The 25,234-nt window shown below is 40.4% G+C and overlaps 1 protein-coding gene and 1 long non-coding RNA gene across 2 annotated transcripts in view; both read left to right on the forward strand.

Annotated features, from left to right (window-relative positions):
- Window positions 1–25,234, forward strand: part of ca10a (carbonic anhydrase Xa) — a 368,721-nt gene that overhangs the window by 16,374 nt on the left and 327,113 nt on the right. The window lies entirely within an intron of this gene.
- On the forward strand, window positions 14,267–15,766 carry LOC134321776 (uncharacterized). The gene is made up of 3 exons (XR_010013917.1): window positions 14,267–14,585; window positions 15,190–15,323; window positions 15,481–15,766. It is a non-coding gene; the product is annotated as an uncharacterized LOC134321776 (long non-coding RNA).

Consider the following 25,234-nt stretch of genomic DNA (forward strand, 5'->3'; position numbering starts at 1 on the left):
TGCTTGACTGTAGGCAAGATACAGTTGTCTTGGTACTTCTCACCAGGGCGCCGCCACACATGCTGGACACCGTCTGAGCCAAACAAGTTTATCTTGGTCTCGTCAGACCACAGGGCATTCCAGTAATCCATGTTCTTGGACTGCTTGTCTTCAGCGAACTGTTTGCGGGCTTTCTTGTGCGTCAGCTTCTTTCTGGGATGACGACCATGCAGACCGAGTTGATGCAGTGTGCGGCATATGGTCTGAGCACTGACAGGCTGACCTCCCACGTCTTCAACCTCTGCAGCAATGCTGGCAGCACTCATGTGTCTATTTTTTAAAGCCAACCTCTGGATATGACGCCGAACACGTGGACTCAACTTCTGTGGTTGACCCTGGCGAAGCCTGTTCCGAGTGGAACCTGTCCTGGAAAACCGCTGTATGACCTTGGCCACCATGCTGTAGTTCAGTTTCAGGGTGTTAGCAATCTTCTTATAGCCCAGGCCATCTTTGTGGAGAGCAACAATTCTATTTCTCACATCCTCAGAGAGTTCTTTGCCATGAGGTGCCATGTTGAATATCCAGTGGCCAGTATGAGAGAATTGTACCCAAAACAATAAATTTAACAGCCCTGCTCCCCATTTACACCTGGGACCTTGACACATGACACCAGGGAGGGACAACAACACATTTGGGCACAATTTGGACATGTTCACTGTGGGGTGTACTCACTTATGTTGCCAGCCATTTAGACATTAATGGCTGTGTGTTGAGTTATTTTCAGAAGACAGTAAATCTACACTGCTATACAAGCTGTACACTGACTACTCTAAGTTATATCCAAGTTTCATGTCTATAGTGTTGTCCCATGAAAAGATATAATGAAATATTTGCAGAAATGTGAGGGGTGTACTCACTTTTGTGATACACTGTATATATATATACACACAGTGTATCACAAAAGTGAGTACACCCCTCACATTTCTGCAAATATTTTATTATATCTTTTCATGGGACAACACTATAGAAATAAAACTTGGATATAACTTAGAGTAGTCAGTGCAGGGCTCTAGACTAACGTTTTGCACTGGTTGCACTGGTGCGCCTAACTTTTTTTCTTAGGTGCACCAGCACAAAAGTTAGGTGCACTCAAATTTTCGACCGCATCGCACAGTTTTACAGGTTCCCTTTTTTTTTTTTTTTTATCACTGTCCATACAGGCAATATTGACTTGTAAATAACTAACAATCTGGTCAACATGGCCTCGTCTGATGATCTGTTTGCTGCTGCCTGCCACTAAAAGGCAGTGGGGAGAGGGGACACTTGGGCAGTGCATTTATCGCCACATGTAATGTTTTATAGATGCATTGGGCTTTTTCAGCCTTTCAATTCGAAATGTATTAGAACCAGTCACAAATATACTATTGCCGGCCAATGTCTTCCCATGCTCTTTACAGTTAATTATAGTATTATAGACTAATTATAGCACACTTATAAAAATTATAAAAATAATAATAGAGTAAATGTGTGTGTATATCTATTTACAGTATATGTGTGTGTATATTTAAAATTATATGTTTATGTTTGTGTGTGTGTGTGTGTGTGTGTGTATGGGGCTCTAGAGTGTTCGAGTGTAATCTTAAATGCAGTGCATTATATTATCGGTTTTACTGAATCTTTTACACAGATTCCCAAAATCGCTTGCGGTGCACTCACTGCGTATTTTGACTACATGTATTGTAATATATTATGGTCTTTTAGTTATTTTTATATTTTACTTAACGAAAACATTGTCGTGTTTTTACTTTCACTATCGCGGCACTTTACCGCTAGCATTAGCCCCTTGCTACTGTAGAGTGTCGGCTCACCTAGCCGCTGTCCGGTGGGGATGCTTCGGGTCTTTTGCTGTGCGGTGGTGGAGGTGTGGGAATAAAGGCACACGACAGGGTAGAGTCACTTTAACTGTTTAGTCAGGACTTCAGTGAGCGTTACGACACTTTACACCGCCGAGCTCCAGAACCCGAACTTCCATTCTGGAACATCCGGCAAGTCTCATATACAAAACTAAACTTACTGCAGAACGTCCAAACGCACGTGTATAAACCTGGTGCTGCATTCTGATTGGCTGAGCTGAATGTCGCTCAAATATCACCGCTACAATATTGTCCCGCCCTTCACCATCTCTGATTGGTTTAGACCATGATATTGGCCTAATGTGTGTCTGTTGTTTTTTTTTCCATCGGACGCCTGGTCGCGCCGGTGCGACCTAAGATTTTTTGTAGTCGCACCATTAAAAAATAGGTCGCATGTGCGACCAAATTGGTCGCACTCTAGAGCCCTGCAGTGTACAACTTGTATAGCAGTGTAGATTTACTGTCTTCTGAAAATAACTCAACACACAGCCATTAATGTCTAAATAGCTGGCAACATAAGTGAGTACACCCCACAGTGAACATGTCCAAATTGTGCCCAAAGTGTCAATATTTTGTGTGACCACCATTATTATCCAGCACTGCCTTAACCCTCCTGGGCATGGAATTCACCAGAGCTGCACAGGTTGCTACTGGAATCCTCTTCCACTCCTCCATGATGACATCACGGAGCTGGTGGATGTTAGACACCTTGAACTCCTCCACCTTCCACTTGAGGATGCGCCACAGGTGCTCAATTGGGTTTAGTCCATCACCTTTACCTTCAGCTTCCTCAGCAAGGCAGTTGTCATCTTGGAGGTTGTGTTTGGGGTCGTTATCCTGTTGGAAAACTGCCATGAGGCCCAGTTTTCGAAGGGAGGGGATCATGCTCTGTTTCAGAATGTCACAGTACATGTTGGAATTCATGTTTCCCTCAATGAACTGCAGCTCCCCAGTGCCAGCAACACTCATGCAGCCCAAGACCATGATGCTACCACCACCATGCTTGACTGTAGGCAAGATACAGTTGTCTTGGTACTTCTCACCAGGGCGCCGCCACACATGCTGGACACCATCTGAGCCAAACAAGTTTATCTTGGTCTCGTCAGACCACAGGGCATTCCAGTAATCCATGTTCTTGGACTGCTTGTTTTCAGCAAACTGTTTGCTGGCTTTCTTGTGCGTCAGCTTCCTTCTGGGATGATGACCATGCAGACCGAGTTGATGCAGTGTGTGGCGTATGGTCTGAGCACTGACAGGCTGACCTCCCACGTCTTCAACCTCTGCAGCAATGCTGGCAGCACTCATGTGTCTATTTTTTAAAGCCAACCTCTGGATATGACGCCGAACATGTGGACTCAACTTCTTTGGTCGACCCTGGCGAAGCCTGTTCCGAGTGGAACCTGTCCTGGAAAACCGCTGTATGACCTTGGCCACCATGCTGTAGCTCAGTTTCAGGGTGTTAGCAAACTTCTTATAGCCCAGGCCATCTTTGTGGAAAGCAACAATTCTATTTCTCACATCCTCAGAGAGTTCTTTGCCATGAGGTGCCATCTTGAATATCCAGTGGCCAGTATGAGAGAATTGTACCCAAAACACCAAATTTAACAGCCCTGCTCCTCATTTACACCTGGGACTTTGACACATGACACCAGGGAGGGACAACGACACATTTGGGCACAATTTGGACATGTTCACTGTGGGGTGTACTCACTTATGTTGCCAGCTATTTAGACATTAATGGCTGTGTGTTGAGTTATTTTCAGAAGACAGTAAATCTACACTGCTATACAAGCTGTACACTGACTACTCTAAGTTATATCCAAGTTTCATGTCTATAGTGTTGTCCCATGAAAAGATATAATGAAATATTTGCAGAAATGTGAGGGGTGTACTCACTTTTGTGATACACTGTATATACTGGTGCTGGTCATAAAATTAGAATATCATGAAAAAGTTGATTTATTTCAGTAATTCCATTCAAAAAGTGAAACTTGTATACTATATTCATTCATTACACACAGACTGATATATTTAACTGACAACTAATGAAAACCCCAAATTCAGTATCTCAGAAAATTAGAATTTTGTGACAAGGTACAATATTGAAGACACCTGGTGCCACACTCTAATCAGCTAATTAACTCAAAACACCTGCAAAGGCCTTTAAATGGTCTCTCAGTCTAGTTCTGTAGGCTACAAAATCATGGGGAAGACTGCTGACTTCACAGTTGTCCAAAAGACGACCAGACACCTTGCACAAGGAGGGCAAGACACAAAAGGTCATTGCTAAAGAGGCTGGCTGTTCACAGAGCTCTGTGTCCAAGCACATTAATAGAGAGGCGAAGGGAAGGAAAAGATGTGGTAGAAAAAAGTGTACAAGCAATAGGGATAACCGCACCCTGGAGAGGATTGTGAAACAAAACCCATTCAAAAATGTGGGGGAGATTCACAAAGAGTGGACTGCAGCTGGAGTCAGTGCTTCAAGAACCACCACGCACAGTCGTATGCAAGACATGGATTTCAGCTGTCGCATTCTTTGTGTCAAGCCACTCTTGAACAAGAGACAGCGTCAGAAGCGTCTCGCCTGGGCTAAAGACAAAAAGGACTGCTGAGTGGTCCAAAGTTATGTTCTCTGATGAAAGTAAATTTTGCATTACCTTTGGAAATCAAGGTCCCAGAGTCTGGAGGAAGAGAGGAGAGGCACAGAATCCACGTTGCTTGAGGTCCAGTGTAAAGTTTCCACAGTCAGTGATGGTTTGGAGTGCCATGTCATCTGCTGGTGTTGGTCCACTGTGTTTTCTGAGGTCCAAGGTCAACGCAGCCGTTTACCAGGAAGTTTTAGAGCACCTCATGCTTCCTGCTGCTGACCAACTTTATGGAGATGCAGATTTCATTTTCCAACAGGACTTGGCACCGGCACATAGTGCCAAAGCTACCAGTACCTGGTTTAAGGACCATGGTATCCCTGTTCTTAATTGGCCAGCAAACTCGCCTGACCTTAACCCCATAGAAAATCTATGGGGTATGGTGAAGAGGAAGATGCGATACGCCAGACCCAACAATTCAGAAGAGCTGAAGGCCACTATCAGAGCAACCTGGGCTCTCATAACACCTGAGCAGTGCCACAGACTGATGGACTCCATGCCACGCCGCATTGCTGCAGTAATCCAGGCAAAAGGAGCCCCAACTAAGTATTGAGTGCTGTACATGCTCATACTTTTCATGTTCATACTTTTCAGTTGGCCAACATTTCTAAAAATCCTTTTTTTGTATTGGTCTTAAGCAATATTCTAATTTTCTGAGATACTGAATTTGGGGTTTTCATTGGTTGTCAGTTATAATCATCAACATTAAAAGAAATAAACATTTGAAATATATCAGTCTGTGTGGAATGAATATAATATACAGTGGGGCCAAAAAGTATTTAGTCAGCCACTGATTGTGCAAGTTCTCCTACTTAGAAAGATGAGAGAGGTCTGTAATTTTCATCATAGGTACACTTCAACTATGAGAGACAAAATGAGAAAAATAAATCCAGGAAATCACATTGTAGGATTTTTAAAGAATTTATTTGTAAATTATGGTGGAAAATAAGTTTTTGGTCAATAACAAAAGTTCAACTCAATACTTTGTAACATAACCTTTGTTGGCAATGACAGAGGTCAAACGTTTCCTGTAAGTCTTCACCAGGTTTGCACACACTGTAGCTGGTATTTTGGCCCATTCCTCCATGCAGATCTCCTCTAGAGCAGTGATGTTTTGGGGCTGTCGCTGGGCAACACGGACTCCACAAATTTTTTATGGGGTTGAGGTCTGGAGACTGGCTAGGCCACTCCAGGACCTTGAAATGCTTTTTACGGAGCCACTCCTTCGTTGCCCGAGCAGTGTGTTTGGGATCATTGTCATGCTGGAAGCCCCAGCCACGTTCCATCTTCAATGCTCTCACTGATGGAAGGAGGTTTTGGCTTAAAATCTCACGATACATGGCCCCGTTCATTCTTCCCTTAACACGGATCAGTCGTCCTGTCCCCTTTGCAGAAAAACAGCCCCAAAGCATGATGTTTCCACCCCCATGCTTCACAATAGGTATGGTGTTTACTCAGCATTCTTCTTCCTCCAAACACGACGAGTTGAGTTTTTACCAAAAAGTTCCATTTTGGTTTCATCTGACCACATGATATTCTCCCAATCCTCTTCTGGATCATCCATATGCTCTCTGGCAAACTTCAGATGGGCCTGGACATGTACTGGCTTAAGCAGGGGGACACGCCTGGCACTGCAGGATTTGAGTCCCTCTCGGCGTAGTGTGTTACTGATGGTAGCCTTGGTACTTTGGTCCCAGCTCTCTGCAGGTCATTCATCAGGTCCCTCTGTGTAGTTCTGGGATTTTTGCTCACCGTTCTCATGATCATTTTGACCCCACGGGATGAGAACTTGACCCCAAGGGAGATTATCAATGGTCTTGTATGTCTTCCATTTTCTTACAGTTGCTCCCACAGTTGATTTATTCACACCAACCTGCTTGCCTATTGTAGATTCACTCTTCCCAGCCTGGTGCAGGTCTACAGTTTTCTTCCTGGTGTCCTTCGACAGCTCTTTGGTCTTGGCCATGGTTGAGTTTGGAGTCTGACTGTTTGAGGCTGTGGACAGGTGTCTTTTATACAGATAACGAGGTCAAACAGGTGCCATTAATACAGGTAACGAGTGGAGGACAGAAGAGCTTCTTAAAGAAGAAGTTACAGGTCTGTGAGAGCCAGAAATCTTGCTTGTTTGTTATTGACCAAATACTTATTTTCCATCATCATTTACAAACAAATTCTTTAAAAATCCTACAATGTGATTTCCTGTATTTTTTTTTCTCATTTTGTCTCTCATAGTTGAAGTGTACCTATGATGAAAATTACAGACCTCTCTCATCTTTCTAAGTAGTAGAACTTGCACAATCAGTGGCTGACTAAATACTTTTTTACCCCACTGTACAAGTTTCACTTTTTGAATGGAATTACTGAAATAAATCAACTTTTTCATTATATATATATATATATATATATATATATATATATATATATATATATACACAGTGTATCACAAAAGTGAGTACACCCCTCACATTTCTGCAGATATTTAAGTATATCTTTTCATGGGACAACACTGACAAAATGACACTTTGACACAATGAAAAGTAGTCTGTGTGCAGCTTATATAATAGTGTAAATGTATTCTTCCCTCAAAATAACTCAATATACAGCCATTAATGTCTAAACCACCGACAACAAAAGTGAGTACACCCCTAAGAGACTACACCCCTAAATGTCCAAATTGAGCACTGCTTGTCATTTTCCCTCCAAAATGTCATGAGATTTGTTAGTGTTACTAGGTCTCAGGTGTGCATAAGGAGCAGGTGTGTTCAATTTAGTAGTACAGCTCTCACACTCTCTCATACTGGTCACTGAAAGTTCCAACCTGGCACCTCATGGCAAAGAACTCTCTGAGGATCTTAAAAGACGAATTGTTGCGCTACATGAAGATGGCCAAGGCTACAAGAAGATTGCCAACACCCTGAAACTGAGCTGCAGCACAGTGGCCAAGATCATCCAGCGTTTTAAAAGAGCAGGGTCCACTCAGAACAGACCTCGCGTTGGTCGTCCAAAGAAGCTGAGTGCACGTGCTTAGCGTCACATCCAACTGCTGTCTTTGAAAGATAGGCGCAGGAGTGCTGTCAGCATTGCTGCAGAGATTGAAAAGGTGGGGGGTCAGCCTGTCAGTGCTCGGACCATACGCCGCACACTACATCAAATTGGTCTGCATGGCTGTCACCCCAGAAGGAAGCCTCTTCTGAAGTCTCTACACAAGAAAGCCCGCAAACAGTTTGCTGAAGACATGTCAACAAAGGACATGGATTACTGGAATCATGTCCTATGGTCTGATGAGACCAAGATTAATTTGTTTGGTTCAGATGGTCTCAAGCATGTGTGGCGGCAATCAGGTGAGGAGTACAAAGATAAGTGTGTCATGCCTACAGTCAAGCATGGTGGTGGGAATGCCATGGTCTGGGGCCGCATGAGTGCAGCAGGTGTTGGGGAGTTACATTTCATTGAGGGACACATGAACTCCAATATGTACTGTGAAATACTGAAGCAGAGCATGATCCCCTCCCTCCGGAAACTGGGTCGCAGGGCAGTGTTCCAGCATGATAACCCCAAACACACCTCTAAGACGACCACTGCTTTATTGAAGAGGCTGAGGGTAAAGGTGATGGACTGGCCAAGCATGTCTCCAGACCTAAACCCAATAGAACATCTTTGGGGCATCCTCAAGCGGAAGGTGGAGGAGCGCAAAGTCTCGAATATCCGCCAGCTCCGTGATGTCGTCATGGAGGAGTGGAAAAGCATTCCAGTGGCAACCTGTGAAGCTCTGGTAAACTCCATGCCCAGGAGAGTTAAGGCAGTTCTGGGAAATAATGGTGGCCACACAAAATATTGACACTTCAGGAACTTTCACTAAGGGGTGTACTCACTTTTGTTGCCGGTGGTTTAGACATTAATGGCTGTATATTGAGTTATTTTGAGGGAAGAATAAATTTACACTGTTATATAAGCTGCACACAGACTACTTTTCATTGTGTTAAAGTGTCATTTTGTCAGTGTTGTCCCATGAAAAGATATACTTACATATCTGCAGAAATGTGAGGGGTGTACTCACTTTTGTGATACACTGTATATACAGTGTATCACAAAAGCGAGTACACCCCTCACATTTCTGCAAATATTTCATTATATCTTTTCATGGGACAACACTATAGACATGAAACTTGGATATAACTTAGAGTAGTCAGTGTACAACTTGTATAGCAGTGTAGATTTACTGTCTTCTGAAAATAACTCAACACAGCCATTAATGTCTAAATAGCTGGCAACATAAGTGAGTACACCCCACAGTGAACATGTCCAAATTGTGCCCAAATGTGTCATTGTCCCTCCCTGGTGTCATGTGTCAAGGTCCCAGGTGTAAATGGGGAGCAGGGCTGTTAAATTTGGTGTTTTGGGTACAATTCTCTCACACTGGCCACTGGATATTCAACATGGCACCTCATGGCAAAGAACTCTCTGAGGATGTGAGAAATAGAATTGTTGCTCTCCACAAAGATGGCCTGGGCTATAAGAAGATTGCTAACACCCTGAAACTGAGCTACAGCATGGTGGCCAAGGTCATACAGCGGTTTTCCAGGACAGGTTCCACTCGGAACAGGCTTCGCCATGGTCGACCAAAGAAGTTGAGTCCACATGTTCGGCGTCATATCCAGAGGTTGGCTTTAAAAAATAGACACATGAGTGCTGCCAGCATTGCTGCAGAGGTTGAAGACGTGGGAGGTCAGCCTGTCAGTGCTCAGACCATATGCCGCACACTGCATCAACTCGGTCTGCATGGTCGTCATCCCAGAAGGAAGCTGACGCACAAGAAAGCCAGCAAACAGTTTGCTGAAGACAAGCAGTCCAATAACATGGATTACTGGAATGCCCTGTGGTCTGACGAGACCAAGATAAACTTGTTTGGCTCAGATGGTGTCCAGCATGTGTGGCAGCACCCTGGTGAGAAGTACCAAGACAACTGTATCTTGCCTACAGTCAAGCATGGTGGTGGTAGCATCATGGTCTTGGGCTGCATGAGTGTTGCTGCCACTGGGGAGCTGCAGTTCATTGAGGGAAACATGAATTCCAACATGTACTGTGACATTCTGAAACAGAGCATGATCCCCTCCCTTCGAAAACTGGGCCTCATGGCAGTTTTCCAACAGGATAACGACCCCAAACACAACCTCCAAGATGACAACTGCCTTGCTGAGGAAGCTGAAGGTAAAGGTGATGGACTAAACCCAATTGAGCACCTGTGGCGAATCCTCCGAAGGTGGAGGAGTTCAAGGTGTCTAACATCCACCAGCTCCGTGATGTCATCATGGAGGAGTGGAAGAGGATTCCAGTAGCAACCTTTGCAGCTCTGGTGAATTCCATGCCCAGGAGGGTTAAGGCAGTGCTGTATAATAATGATGGTCACACAAAATATTGACACTTTGGGCACAATTTGGACATGTTCACTGTGGGGTGTACTCACTTATGTTGCCAGCCATTTAGACATTAATGGCTGTGTGTTGAGTTATTTTCAGAAGACAGTAAATCTACACTGCTATACAAGTTGTACACTGACTACTCTAAGTTATATCCAAGTTTTATTTCTATAGTGTTGTCCCATGAAAAGATATAATAAAATATTTGCAGAAATGTGAGGGGTGTACTCACTTTTGTGATACACTGTATATATATATATACACACATACATGTATAAAAGTTTTATTATATTTGCCTTTGTTATTAATCTCTGTAAATCTTTATACAATTTGCTAATAGTTTTTTTTGCATGCCTGAATGGCTTTATGACAGTCTCATTACAAAACACACAATCACTCATTTTTCCTCACAAGCAAGCAGAGACTTTTATCCATTCCTTCATTTAGACCCTGCAAAACGAAAAGAAAAAAAGTGGATCCTAACTAACCCTAACTTAACATTATTAACCTTGTCATGTACTGTTGCGTATCAGGTGTGTTATCTGAGGGATTAGTAATGCGACAGGACATGATCCTGCCCTTGTCAAAACAGGCTGGTGAGTTTAAAATCTATTCTGATGCAGTGTCGTGAACAAGGAGTTTATCAGCATTTTGTCCTCTTTCAGGATTAAGATCAGATTTGGAATAATACTGCAATTCCTCAGACAGGTTTATTACAGTGTGTGTATTATTCAAAAGGAAATCTTTTAAAATGTATTCCAAAACCTTAAAAGGATTATTACTAATGTAAGATTAAAAAAAAAAAAAATACATGGAATTAGCAATAAAAATCTTTTTAGGAATATAGGGGGTTAATTTCAGTTTGACAGTAGTTTTTGCTTTTCTTCTTCTTTTTGATATACATAATATATAGTACTGTGCGAAAGTTTTAGGTTTAGTCATGCCGGAAAGTCTGCACACCCTTTTTCACCTCCTCCACGTTTTATTACGTTACAGACTCATTCTATAATACAGTAGATTGAGTTCTTTTTTTGCCTCAAACATCTACACACAATTACAAATAATTATGAAGTGAAATTAGGGTTTAGAAAATATGCAACTTTATTTTACTGACAAAAATGGTTTATTTAGGGGTTACACAGCTTCAAGGTGTCTTGAGAAAGAAGCTACCAGCTTGACACACTTGTTTCTGGACATTTTTGCCCATGCCTCTTGGCATATCCTTTCAAGCTCTGTCAGGTTGGATGGGGAGTGTCGGTACACAGCCATTTTCAGCTCCTTCCACAGATGTTAGATTGGATTCAGGTCTGGGCTCTGGCTGGGCCACTCAAGGACATTCACAGACTTTCTCTGAAGCCACTCCTTTGTTCTCTTGGCTGTGTGCTTCAGGTCATTGTCATGTTGGAAATTTAAACCTTCACCCCAGTCTGAGGTCTAATAGTTTAGTTTGGCCAGGGGGCCAGGTCTAGGAAGATTTTTGGTGGTTCCAAACTTCTTCCATTTACGAATGATGGTGGCCACTGTGCTCTTTGGGACCTGTAAAGCTGCAGCAATTTTTCTGTACCTTCTCCAGATATATGCCATGACACAATCCTGTTTCTGAGGTCTACAGATAATTCCCTTGACCCCATGGCTTGGAGTTTGCAACTGTGGGACCTTATATAGGCAGGTGTTGGCAATGTCCAATTAATAAAATTTACCACAGGCAGACTTCAATTAAATTGTAGAAACATCTCAAGCAGTATTAGTGAAAACAAAATGCACCTCAGCTCACTTTTGGGTGTCATATCAAAGGGTGCACACTTGTGTACATATGATATTTTATATTTTGATTTTTAATAAATTAGAACAAATGTCTAAAAACCTGCTTTCACTTTGTCATTGTGGGCTATTTTATGTAGAATTTTGTGACAAAAAATGAACTCAATCTATTATAGAATGAGTCTGTAATGTAATAAAACGTGGAGAAGGTGAAAGGGGTGTTGTCACGAATGGTGGCTAAGGCGAGACAAAGGGGGCGGACACACACGCAGAGATGTAAACCAAAACTTAGATATTTATTAACAAAAGACAGCACAACAAAACAAGACTAAACTAAACTAAACACAGCTAACTAAGGCAAGAACGGCTAACAAGGCTAACAACAAAACCCAGGCTAACTAATCTAATAAAGCATAATAAACATGAACAGAAACATAACATACCAGATAACATGGAGCTTGGAACATGGCACAAGAGAACATGGCACAAGAGAACATGGCACAAGAGAACATGGCATGAAAGACAAAACAGTTCCCAGCGTTTGTGCTCCAGCACACCTCTTAAATAGAGGGCAGCTGGAGCCAATTAGTCATGAGCTGGGGTGTGGCATGAGACCGAGTGTGCTCATGGAGAGGGGGGCGTGGCACACATGAACACCAGAGCACACAGAGGCGAAGTGTTACAGGTGTGCAGACTTTCCGGCTTGACTGTAGCTGTAGAAAAATCTTGAAAAGTAAGAGTGCTGTCAAAACTAGGACTGTTAATAGTTTATTTTTGTCAATTAACGAAATGCAAAGTGCATGAACAAAAGGGAAATCTTAATCAAATCAATATTTGCTTTGACCACCCTTAAAACAGCATCAGTTTTTAGGTACACTTGCACAAAATCAGGGATTTTGTAGGATTGTAGTCAGGTGTATAATTAACCAATTATACCAAACAGGTGTTAATTATCATCATTTGTAAGTTAAAACACAGTCATTAACTGTAACAAAAACAGCTGTGTGAAACTGGATGAGAGACAGCCATAGTCTGCTACAAAGGTGAGGTTGTGGCAGACAGATTCATGCCACAGGACATACACCATGGCAAGACTGAGCACAGCAATCAGCAATATATTTATATTATCTATCTAGCTATCTATCTACACCACCGATCAGCCATAACATTAAAACCACCTCCTTGTTTTTACACTCACTGTCCATTTTATCAGCTCCACCTACCATATAGAAGCACCTTGTAGTTCTACAATTACTGACTGCAGTCCATCTGTTTCTCTACATACTTTTTAGTCTACTTTCACCCTGATCTTCAATGGTCACGACCCCCACAGGACCACCACAGAGCAGGTATTATTTAGGTGGTGGATTCTCAGCACTGCAGTGACACTGACATGGTGGTGGTGTGTTAGTGTGTGTTGTGCTGGTATGAGTGGATCAGACACAGACACAGTTTTTAAATACCGTGTCCACTCACTGTCCACTCTATTAGACACTCCTACCTAGTTGGTCCACCTTGTAGATGTAAAGTCAAGAAAAATGATCACAGGACGTGGCCTACAGGGCGCTGTTGACCAGATATATTTTTAGTTGGTGGACTATTCTTAGTCCAGCAGTGACAGTGAGTGTGTGTGTGTGTGTGTATATGCGCGTGTGTGTATGAGAGGCCGTGTAGGCCATAATTCTGAGATGAATTCTCTCACACACACCATCGTTCTCTCACACACACTATCATACTCTCTCACACACACCATCATACTCTCTCACACACACTATCATACTCTCTTACACACACCGTCATACTCTCTCACACACACCATCATACTCTCTTACACACACCGTCATACTCTCTCACACACACTATCATACTCTCTCACACACACCATCATACTCTCTTACACACACTGTCATACTCTCTCTCACACTCCATCATATGAGAGGCCGTGTAGGCCATAATTCTAAGTTGAATTCTCTCACACACACCATCATACTCTCACACACACACTATCATACTCTCTCACACACACCATCATACTCTCACACACACACCATCATACTCTCTCACACACACCATCATACTCTCACACACACACCATCATACTCTCACACACACACACCATCATACTCTCTCACACACACCATCATACTCTCACACACACACCATCATACTCTCACACACACACCATCATACTCTCATACATGGTTTACTATACTCTTTCACATATACTACTATACCCTCTTACAACTATAATCACACTTTCTTTTATTTACTATTATACTCTCATACACACAGCACTATTCTCTCTTGCACATATAACTATAGCTATGTAAAACAAAGATCTACTGTATGTGTAAGAGAATATTATTATATGTAAGCGTAATAAATAGTGTATGTGAATGCAAATAATCATGTTTATGGAACAGAATGATAGTGCATGTGAATAAGAATAGTTGTATGTGTGAGAGAGTTTGATGGTGTGTGTGTGAGAGTATGATAGTGTGTGTGAGAGAGTTTGATTGATACGGAAACGAGTTTGATTGAAACGGAAGTAATATTAAATTCTCAGTACCTGATTGGTGGAAGACGCGGGATTTCACAGACATGTCCCGCCTTCCTCATTATTACTGATAGGAGAGGATAGTGGACCGAGAGAGAATCAATGGAGCATCGGCCTGTTAACATTTTAAACTTTTCCACCGCTGCCACATCCATGTCAGAAATGTGGATTTAAACCCGACAGCCCGACAGGAGTCTAAACGCGGCCGCGGAGGAAGAGATGCGGTGAAGCTTTATATCCGAATCATCAGCCAGGTGCTGACCTCCATATCAGCCTCAACCACAGAGAGCAGAGGCTCCAGAGTCAGGGACAGGTGAGTTCACTAAACATGATTAAACTCATTTAGCTTCTGATAGATTCAGGTTTAGATTGGAATATTTAATAAATATTCGTCTTTGTAAGGGACCGTCTGCAAATTACACGTTTTAAACGTTCTAGTAATGCCAAACTAAGTAAGTGAGTTCTCATAAAGCACATTTATAAGAAACTTTGTTTTGGAAGCTTTCTTAAAGAACAATAAATAAAATTACTTTATCGTTTTAATGGCTATAGTTGCTCCACATTAATATGTCACTACATTCGAGTCGAATTACATGGAACTTTTGGACTCTTCCCTATGTAGGTCTTAATAAGTAAAATAAAATATAGATTCATTTTGTATACACAATCATAAACAAGCTGCTGCACATGGAAAGCTACAGACTTACAGTCTAACATTTCAAAATCTGTCTCAGTGCTCATTCTAACTTAGTCACTTGTACTATTAAAGTTTGTTATCTTTCTTTTATTACAGAAAATGTAATTCATTATAGATTGAGACCAAGCTCTCTTGAGTAACTGTTCTCTAAATATTTGATTGTATTGGGTGAATTGCTATAGACTGGTTTTGAAACTAAATTAAATTTTTGTGATTTCAGTATTGAACTTTTGATGGCATGAGGAAACAAACTGGTTTCACCAAAGTTGCACGAGGGCCAGAAACTAAATGGCTTCATGATTGACAATACATTTACATCAAAGGCAGTGTACATTAGACAATGACACATTTACGGTAAGTTATTTAAAAATAATGTAAGCAGTATGTTTATATTGCATATATTATTAATAATAATAAGTCATTTGTAGCATTTAGATTTCATGGTTTGGCAATAGGCTAACCCCAAACATTTTCTAAATGCATTGTGTGTGTTTGTTTTGTTTGTTTTTAGTTTGTCACCACAGATTTAGAGGACAGTGGTGTGGAGGTTGACACGACAACAGCATCTAGTGACCACAGAAGTACCACACCAGTCATTGTATGACTACAAGGACTAAGGATACCTTAATCCACCTGAGTGACAGAATATTTGCTGTTGAGACTGTTCTGAAATATTTGGTTTCTGCATGCAACAATAAATAAGAAACATTTGTTTGCTTGGGACAAGATCTTTGTTAACCAGTATAATAGTGATTTCCTGACCTGTCCATAACTTGATAATAAATATCTAAATATTATATGGGGTGTCCTCGTTTTTTTTTGTTTTTTTTTGTTTTTTTTAACATTACTGCATTGTTTAATTTATCAGAAATACATTATGACGTTTTAATTACTATCACAAATAACTCTAATAACCATAACTAATTTGGAATTTGAACATTGTAAATTCTTTGGCCAGTTGCACACCCGTGATGGAAGGCATGTCCATTTGGGTCCAGCACCTGCAGCGCATGCCAGCGCTGTTTTCTGATGTTGCAAGACTGTTGTCCTCCTAGCACGTACCTTTCATCTGCATTTGGGGTGATTTGAAGAATCTTATTAACAATGTCAGCCAAAGTCGCAGACATTGCTGTATGCTCTCTCTCTCACACACACACACACGTCAGTTAACCAATTTGAAGTTGCTATTTGTGCCTGTATAATTTCCTCCTGATGATTCCAAAGCATACAGTTATTCTTTAGCAACGAATTTCAAGAGACAAACCGAAGGTAATTTGTTTATGTAGGATGACCAGTTCTGATTGTTGGAGGTAATCTTGGAGAAAATATATCCCTATGTCTAATTTCTACTGATCTTGAGTTTTCCTATGAATTTTTTAGGGAACAAAAACATGCATAATGTGCCTCCAGTGTACCCAAACTTCATTGACTGTCACCTCCTTCTAACTGCAGGCTAATTAAAAGAAAGTAAAAAGTTGTCAGTGTTTATCCATTAAGCTCACAAAATAATATTTCCAGAATCATGCTGGTATGTCCCATGCTGTCAGTTTTCCTTTCAATGTTCTAAATGCATCTCATTGTGATGGACAAAAATAGTAAAACATGTCCTCCTCATTACCATTTATTTCCACAAACCAAAGTGACCTTGTAAAAAAGGTAGAAAGTAGAAATATCATGGCTAGTTCAACAAAGCTCAACAAAAGTGTAGTCATTGTTAAAAGGTCTGCTGCCAGATTTAAATGTTTTTTGTAGACCAATTTATGTGCAGGCTCTGTTCTTACAGCTGTAAGCCAATCTGACTTCCTGTCCTCCTTCCTGGCCTCCTTTTAACACCTTGATGGTGTGTGAGAGAGTATGATGGTGTGTGTGAGAGAGTATGATGGTGTGTGTGAGAGAGAGTATGATGGTGTGTGTGAGAGAGTATGATAGTGTGTGTGAGAGAGTATGATGGTGTGTGTGAGAGAGTATGATAGTGTGTGTGAGAGAGTATGATGGTGTGTGTGAGAGAGTATGATAGTGTGTGTGAGAGAGTATGATAGTGTGTGTGAGAGAGTATGATGGTGTGTGTGAGAGAGTATGATAGTGTGTGTGAGAGAGTATGATGGTGTGTGTGAGAGAGTATGATGGTGTGTGTGAGAGAGTATGATAGTGTGTGAGAGAGTATGATGGTGTGTGTGAGAGAGTATGATAGTGTGTGTGTGAGAGAGTATGATAGTGTGTGTGAGAGAATGATGGTATGTGTGAGAGAGTTTGATTGAAACGGAAGTAATATTAAATTCTCAGTACCTGATTGGTAGAAGACGCGGGATCTCACACATGTCCCGCCTTCCTCATTATTACTGATAGGAGAGGATAGTGGACCGAGAGTGAATCAATGGAGCATCGGCCTGTTAACAACATTTTAAACTTTTCCACCGCTGCCACATCCATGTCAGAAATGTGGATTTAATGTGGACAGCCCGACAGGAGTCTAAACGCGGCCGCGGAGGAAGAAATGCGGTGAAGCTTTATATCCGAATCATCAGTGATGCGATCTCCATATCAGCCTCAACCACAGAGAACAGAGGCTCCAGAGTCAGGGACAGGTGAGTTCACTAAACATGATTAAACTCATTTAGCTTCTGATAGATTCGGGTTTAGATTGGGATATTTTATAAATATTCGTCTTTGTAAGGGACCGTCTGCAAATTACACGTTTTAAACGTTCTAGTAATGCCAAACTAAGTAAGTGAGTTCTCATAAAGCACATTTATAAGAAACTCTGTCTTGGAAGCTTTCTTAAAGAACAATAAATAAAATTACTTTATCATTTTAATGGCTATAGTTACATTAATGTGTCAATACTGCTGCACATGGAAAGCTACAGACTTACAGTCTAACATTTCAAAATCTGTCTCAGTGCTCATTCTAACTTGTACTGTTAAAGTTTGTTATATTTCTTTTATTACAGAAAAGTTATGTAATTCATTATAAGTTGAGACCAAGCTCTTTTCAGTAACTGTTCTCTAAATATTTGATTGTATTGGGTGAATTGCTATAGACTGGTTTTGAAACTAAATTAAATTTTTGTGTTTTCAGTATTGAACTTTTGATGGCATGTGGAAACAAACTGGTTTCACCAAAGTTGCACGAGGGCCAGAAACTAAATGGCTTCATGATTCACAATACATTTACATCAAAGGCAGTGTACAGTAGACCATTACACATTTACGGTAAGTTATTTAAAAATAATGTAAGCAGTATGTTTATATTGTATATTAATAATAATAAGTAATTTGTAGCAACCCCCCCCCCCCCCCCAAACATTTTCTAAATGCATTGTGTGTGTGTGTTTTTTTGTTTTTTGTCACCACAGATTTAGAGAACAGTGGTGTGGAGGTTGACACGACAACAGCATCTAGTGACCACAGAAGTACCACACCAGTCATTGTATGACTACAAGGGCTAAGGATACCTTAATCCACCTGAGTGACAGATTATTTGCTGTTGAGACTGTTCTAAAATATTTGGTTTCTGCATGCAACAATAAATAAGAAACATTTGTTTGCTTGGGACAAGATCTTTGTTAACCAGTCTAATAGTGATTTCCTGACCTGTCCATAACTTAATAATAAATATCTAAATATTATATTGGGTGTCCTCATTTTTTTACATTACTGCATTGTTTCATTTATCAGAAATACTTTATGAAGTTTTAATTACTATCACAAATAACTCTAATAACCATAACTAATTGGGAATTTGAACATTGTAAATTCTTTGGCCAGTTGCACGCCCGTGACGGAAGGCATGTCCATTTGGGTCAAGCACTTGCAGCGCATGCCAGTGCTGTTTTCTGATGTTGTAAGACTGTAGTCCTCCTAGCACGTACCTTTCATCTGCATTTGGGGTGGTTTGAAGAATCTTATTAACAATGTCAGCCAAAGCTGCATCAGACATTGCTGTATACTCTCTCTCACACACACACGTCAGTTAACCAATTTGAAGTTGCTGTCTGTGCCTGTATAATTTCCTCCCGATGATTCTAACGGAACCAAGCAACGAATTTCAAGAGACAAACCAAAGGTAATTTGTTTATGTAGTATATTGTACTGATGGCAACCAGGATGACCAGTTCTGATTGTTGGAGGTACTCTTGGAGTAAATATATCCCTGTGTGTAATTTCTACTGATCTTGAGTTTTCCTATGAATTTTTTAGGGAACAAAAACATGCATAAAGTGCCTCCAGTGCACCCAGACTTCATTGACTGTCACCTCCTTCTAACTGCTGGCTAATTAAAAGAAAGTAAAAAGTTGTCAGTGTTTATCCATTAAGCTCACAAAATAATATTTCCAGAATCATGCTGGTATGTCCCATGCTGTCAGTTTTCCTTTCAATGTTCTAAATGCATCTCATTGTGATGGACAAAAATAGTAAAACGTCCTCCTCATTACCATTTATTTCCACAAACCAAAGTGACCTTGTAAAAAAAAAAAGGTAGAAAGTAAAAATATCATGGCTAGCTCAACAAAGCTAAACAAAAGTGTAAATTCATTGTTAAAAGGTCTGCTGCCAGATTTAAATGTTTTTTGTAGACCAATTTATGTGCAGGCTCTGTTCTTACAGCTGTATATCAATCAGGTAATCTGACTTCCTGTCCTCCTTCAAACACCTTGATGGTGTGCGAGAGAGTATGATGGTGTGTGTGAGAGAGTATGACAGTGTGTGTAAGAGAGTATGATGGTGTGTGTGAGAGAGTATGATAGTGTGTGTAAGAGAGTATGATAGTGTGTGAGAGAGAGTATGATGGTGTGTGTGAGAGAGTATGATAGTGTGTGAGAGAGAGAGTATGATGGTGTGTGTGAGAGAGTATGATAGTGTGTGTGAGAGAGTATGATGGTGTGTGTGAGAGAGTAAGATGGTGTGTGTGAGAGAGTATGATGGTGTGTGTGAGAGAGAATGATAGTGTGTGTGAGAGAGTATGATGGTGTGTGTGAGAGAGTATGACAGTGTGTGTGAGAGAGTATGATGGTGTGTGTGAGAGAGTATGATAGTGTGTGTGAGAGAGTATGATGGTGTGTGTGAGAGAGAATGATGGTATGTGTGAGAGTATGATGGTGTGTGTGAGAGAGAATGATGGTATGTGTGAGAGAGAATGATGGTATGTGTGAGAGAGAATGATGGTATGTGTGAGAGAGAATGATGGTATGTGTGAGAGAGTATGATAGTGTGTGTGAGAGAATTCAACTCAGAATTATGGCCTACACGGCCTCTCATATGTGTGTGTTTTTTGGCTAGCTCCATACCCACCCGGACCAGGATACTAAACATAACAAATTGGCCAATAATTATTATTACAGTTATAATATCATTATTATATTCTGTGTTCATTACAATTTAACTTACATACAGCCAGTGTGTGTGTGTGGTTTTGTATTACAATCTCGTGGAAATAAGTTTAATCCTTACTGATCTATTTGTAGTAGATTATTCATTTATTTATGTTTGAGTAACGACATGGTATCTGCTGAAAGGATTACAAATTTAAAACAGTACAGTTCTGTGACCCTGTGCAAAGTGAGGTCCACAAGGATATGGTCTTACCAGATTAATATTGTGGCGTTGACAAGATATAAGGAAACAACGCTCTGCTACTGACGAAGGATAGCTCTTTTGTTTAGGAATTGCTACTGTTTGAATTACAAGGGCGTGGAAAAAGAGACTAGATCTGATATACTGCAGGTCCCTCCCACTTGCCTGAACAAGCGAACAGAACAGGATGGTCACTGAACACAACACACTTAACGAAAATGCTAACTAATTTACATAGAATGTGTTATGAATAAAATATAAACATTTTGAACCACACTATAAACACAAACCTGTTTTAACCCTTAATAATGTTTTGGGTCGGTGTCATAGAGAGGCACGGGATGTTCCTCCCTGCTTACGTCATTGGCCGTGGAAGGGCCTGCGTGACTCCAGTGGCCTGCGCAGAGCCCTAACCAAATTACCAAAATCCTGTAAAAATGGACCCCTCTGCAGAATTCAACTTTAGCTAATCAAACTTCCCAGACTCTAAATCGCAGCTATATAAATATGAGTTCAAGGCCTGCTGTAGACACATTAATATGGTAGCTTTTTAAAAGCAACAGTATGCATTTCAGTTTTGGATTACTGTTTTTATGTGGATATAGAATGCAAATTTTGAGTTAGAAATTCTTGAGTTTTTCCCCTGCTGACAATAAAAATGTATGCTGCTTGCTTTTAAAGCACCTTCTTGACAAAAGTGGGTTGTAAAAAAGTCCATAAAATATATATTAAGTACAAAGTGGTAAAAACTCCAACACAGCTTTATCTAATATAATTATATTTAAAAAATAAATGAAAACAAAAACATTGTATGCCACACACTGTTATTATTTACACCTGACCATGAGCTTGTTGGACATCCTATTTCAAAAGCATTGGCATTAACATGACTTTGCCTCCCCATACCCTTTTTGTAGTTGTAACAACTTTTTATATTCTAAACAGGGTTTCCACATGCTTTTAAAGTGTGTCAGTCATAAAAGACTATTTGTAAGGTCACACACTGATGTTGGACAAGAGGGCTGACTCATATTTAAATTCATTCCAAATGGATTAATGGGGTTGAGATCAGGGCTTAGTGCCACAGGAGTTCCTCCTCATTAAATTCAAGATATGTCTTCATGAACATTGCCTCGTGCAGAGCTTATGTAAAATATTTTAAATAATTTATTTTTTACAACTTTTAGCAATGTGTCTAAAACACCTAGAATTTAAAGGGATATCCATATATACTGATGAGCCAAAACATCAGTACTGGCCCCCAACATGTGCACATCACTGCCTTTATAAACAAAATGTCAGGTGGATGGTAGTTACACATATTACACATATTACATATTAAGTACACATATTACAACCCCAAATCAGAAAAAGTTGGGACAGTATGAAAAATGCACATATTAAAAAAAACACAGAGTTTTTTACATTTACTTTGACTTTTATTTGGTTGCAGACAGGATGAACCTGAGATATTTCATGTTTTGTCTGCTCAACTTTATTTCATTTATTAATAAAACTTCATTCCTGCATTTCAGGCCTGCAACACATTTCAAAAAAAGTTGGGACAGTAAAGCATTGACCACTTTGTAATGTTGCCTTTCCTTTTTACCACAATTAAAAGACGTTTGGGCACCGATTATACCAAGTGATTTCAGCTTTTATTTTGTCTCATTCTTCCTGCAAACACGTCTTAAGATGTACAACAGTACGGGGTCGTCGTCGCATTTTTCCATTTCAAAATTCTCTATTGGGGACAGGTCAGGACTGCAGGCAGGCCAGTCCAGTACTCGTTCCCTCTTCTTCCGTAGCCATGCCTTTGTAATGTGTGCAGCATGTGGTTTTGCATTGTCTTGTTGAAAAATGCATGGACGTCCCTGGAAAAGATGACGTCATGAAGGCAGCATATGTTGCTCTAAGATCTCAATGTACTTTTCTGCATTAATGCTGCCATCACAGAAGACACTGACACAGTCTCATACCATGACAGACCCTGACTTTTGGACTTGTTGCTGATAACAGTCTGGATGGTCCTTTTCGTCTTTGGTCCGGAGCACAAAAGACCTGGAATGCTGATTCATCTGACCACAATACACGTTTCCACTGTGTGATTGTCCATCCTAGATGCCTCAGAGCCCAGAGAAGTTGATGCTGCTTATGGACATGGTTAACATAAGGCTTTTTTTTTTTGCACAGTACATTTTTAAGTAGCATTTGTGCATGTAACTCTGTATTGTAGTGCTTGACAAAGGTTTGCCGAAGTAATCCCTCACCCATGTGGTTATATCAGCTATTGTTGAGTGGCAGTTCTTGATGCAGTGCCGTCTGAGGCATTAAAGATCACTGGTGTTTAGCTTAAGCTTGCACCCTTGGCCTTTACGAACTGAAATTCCTCCCGATTCTTTGAATCGTTTAATTATATTCTGCACTGTAGAGGGAGAAAATCCCTTCCAAATCTTTCTTTGAGGTACATTGTTTTTAAACATTTCAATAATTTCTCACACATTTGTTGACAAACTGGAGATTAACTGATCAACTTTGCTCATCAAAGACTCAGCCTTTCCTGGATGCTGCTTTTGTACCAAACCATGATTGCAACCACCTGTTGACATCACCTGTTTGGAATCACATTATTTCGTTTTTTTTACCTCATTACTAGTCCTAAATTGTCCCAGTCCCAACCTTTTTTGGAATGTGTTGCAAGCCTGAAATGCAGAAATGAAGGTATAAAAAAAGTTAATAAGTTGAGTAGACAAAACATGAAATATCTTGGGTTAAAACTGTCTGCAATCAAATAAAATGTAAGGAACACTGCATTTTCATTTTATTTGCATTTTCCATGCTGTCCCAACTTTTTCTGATTTGGGGTTGTAAATGCAGCAGGTATGATCAGCATGCAGACGTGAGTGACTTAGATAAATGCCGGATCGTTATGGCCAGACGACTGGGTTGAAGTATCTCCCCCTGAAACATCAAGGGGTGCTCACCAGAGAGTTGTTTGAGGATGGACAGGCCACCAACTTCTGATAGGATGTTGGACAGTCTTAACCAAAGCATTGTGTAACCAAAGAAGAGGTGGCTCCAGGATACATTGTAGGACAATCTACAACCCAAATAAAAAAAGGGACAATATTGAAAATTGTTTTCTTGTTTCTTCAATGTTTCTTACATTTACTTTGACTTTTATTTCATGCAGAAAGTATGAACCAATATACTTCATGGTTTTATATGGTCAGTTGTATTTAATTGGTTAATCTACATCCATTCTTGCATTTCAGGCAAGAAGCATTTTCCTAAAAAGCTGGAACAGTAAAGCATTTGCTACTTTGTAATGTTGACATTACTTGTCACAACACTTAAAATATGTTTTGCCTCTGAGGCTTCCAAGCTATTAAGTGCTTTAGGTGTTATTTTGTACCATTCTTCCTGCTAACACATGTTAAGATGTGCAGCAGTGCAGGGTTGTCATTATCACATTTATGTTTCAGGATTCGCCAAACATTTTCTATTGAGGAACGTTCAGAACTGCATACCTTTTATAAGCATTTGGTTTTGTTAAAACCAAATGCTGCACACAAAAAAATCTTTGAGAAGAAAAGATGGGCAGAGGATCTCCAGTTTGTAAACAAATGTGTGAGAAAATTATTGAAATATTTAAAACAATTTTTCTCAAACCATGATTGGAAGGGATTTGCATATTTCTCTCTCTACAGTGCATAATATCATTAAACTACTTAAGGAATCTGGAGGAATTACAGTATGTAAAGGTCAAAGGTGCAGGTCTAAGCTGAACACTTAAGATCTTTGACCCCTTAGACAGTACTGCATCAAGAACTGTCATTCATCAATAGCTAATACTGGTGCTGGTCATAAAATTTGAATATCATGAAAAAGTTGATTTATTTCTTTAATTCCATTCAAAAAGTGAAACTTGTATATTATATTCATTCATTACACACAGACTGATATATTTCAAATGTTTATTTCTTTTAATGTTGATGATTATAACTGACAACTAATGAAAACCCCAAATTCAGTATCTCAGAAAATTAGAATATTACTTAAGACCAATACAAAAAAAGGATTTTTAGAAATGTTGGCCAACTAAAAAGTATGAACATGAAAAGTATGAGCATGTACAGCACTAGTTGGGGCTCCTTTTGCCTGGATTACTGCAGCAATGCGGCGTGGCATGGAGTCCATCAGTCTGTGGCACTGCTCAGGTGTTATGAGAGCCCAGGTTGCTCTGATAGTGTCCTTCAGCTCTTCTGAATTGTTGGGTCTGGCGTATCACATCTTCCTCTTCACAATACCCCATAGATTTTCTATGGGGTTAAGGTCAGGCGAGTTTGCTGGCCAATTAAGAACAGGGATACCATGGTCCTTAAACCAGGTACTGGTAGCTTTGGCACTGTGTGCCAGTGCCAAGTCCTGTTGGAAAATGAAATCTGCATTTCCATAAAGTTGGTCAGCAGCAGGAAGCATTAAGTGCTCTAAAACTTCCTGGTAGACGGCTGCGTTGACCTTGGACCTCAGAAAACACAGTGGACCAACACCAGCAGATGACATGGCACTCCAAACCATCACTGACTGTGGAAACTTTACACTGGACCTCAAGCAACGTGGATTCTGTGCCTCTCCTCTCTTCCTCCAGACTCTGGGACCTTGATTTCCAAAGGTAATGCAAAATTTACT

The sequence above is a fragment of the Trichomycterus rosablanca genome, chromosome 10 (assembly GCF_030014385.1).
Source record: "Trichomycterus rosablanca isolate fTriRos1 chromosome 10, fTriRos1.hap1, whole genome shotgun sequence".
Classification (NCBI taxonomy): domain Eukaryota; kingdom Metazoa; phylum Chordata; class Actinopteri; order Siluriformes; family Trichomycteridae; genus Trichomycterus; species Trichomycterus rosablanca.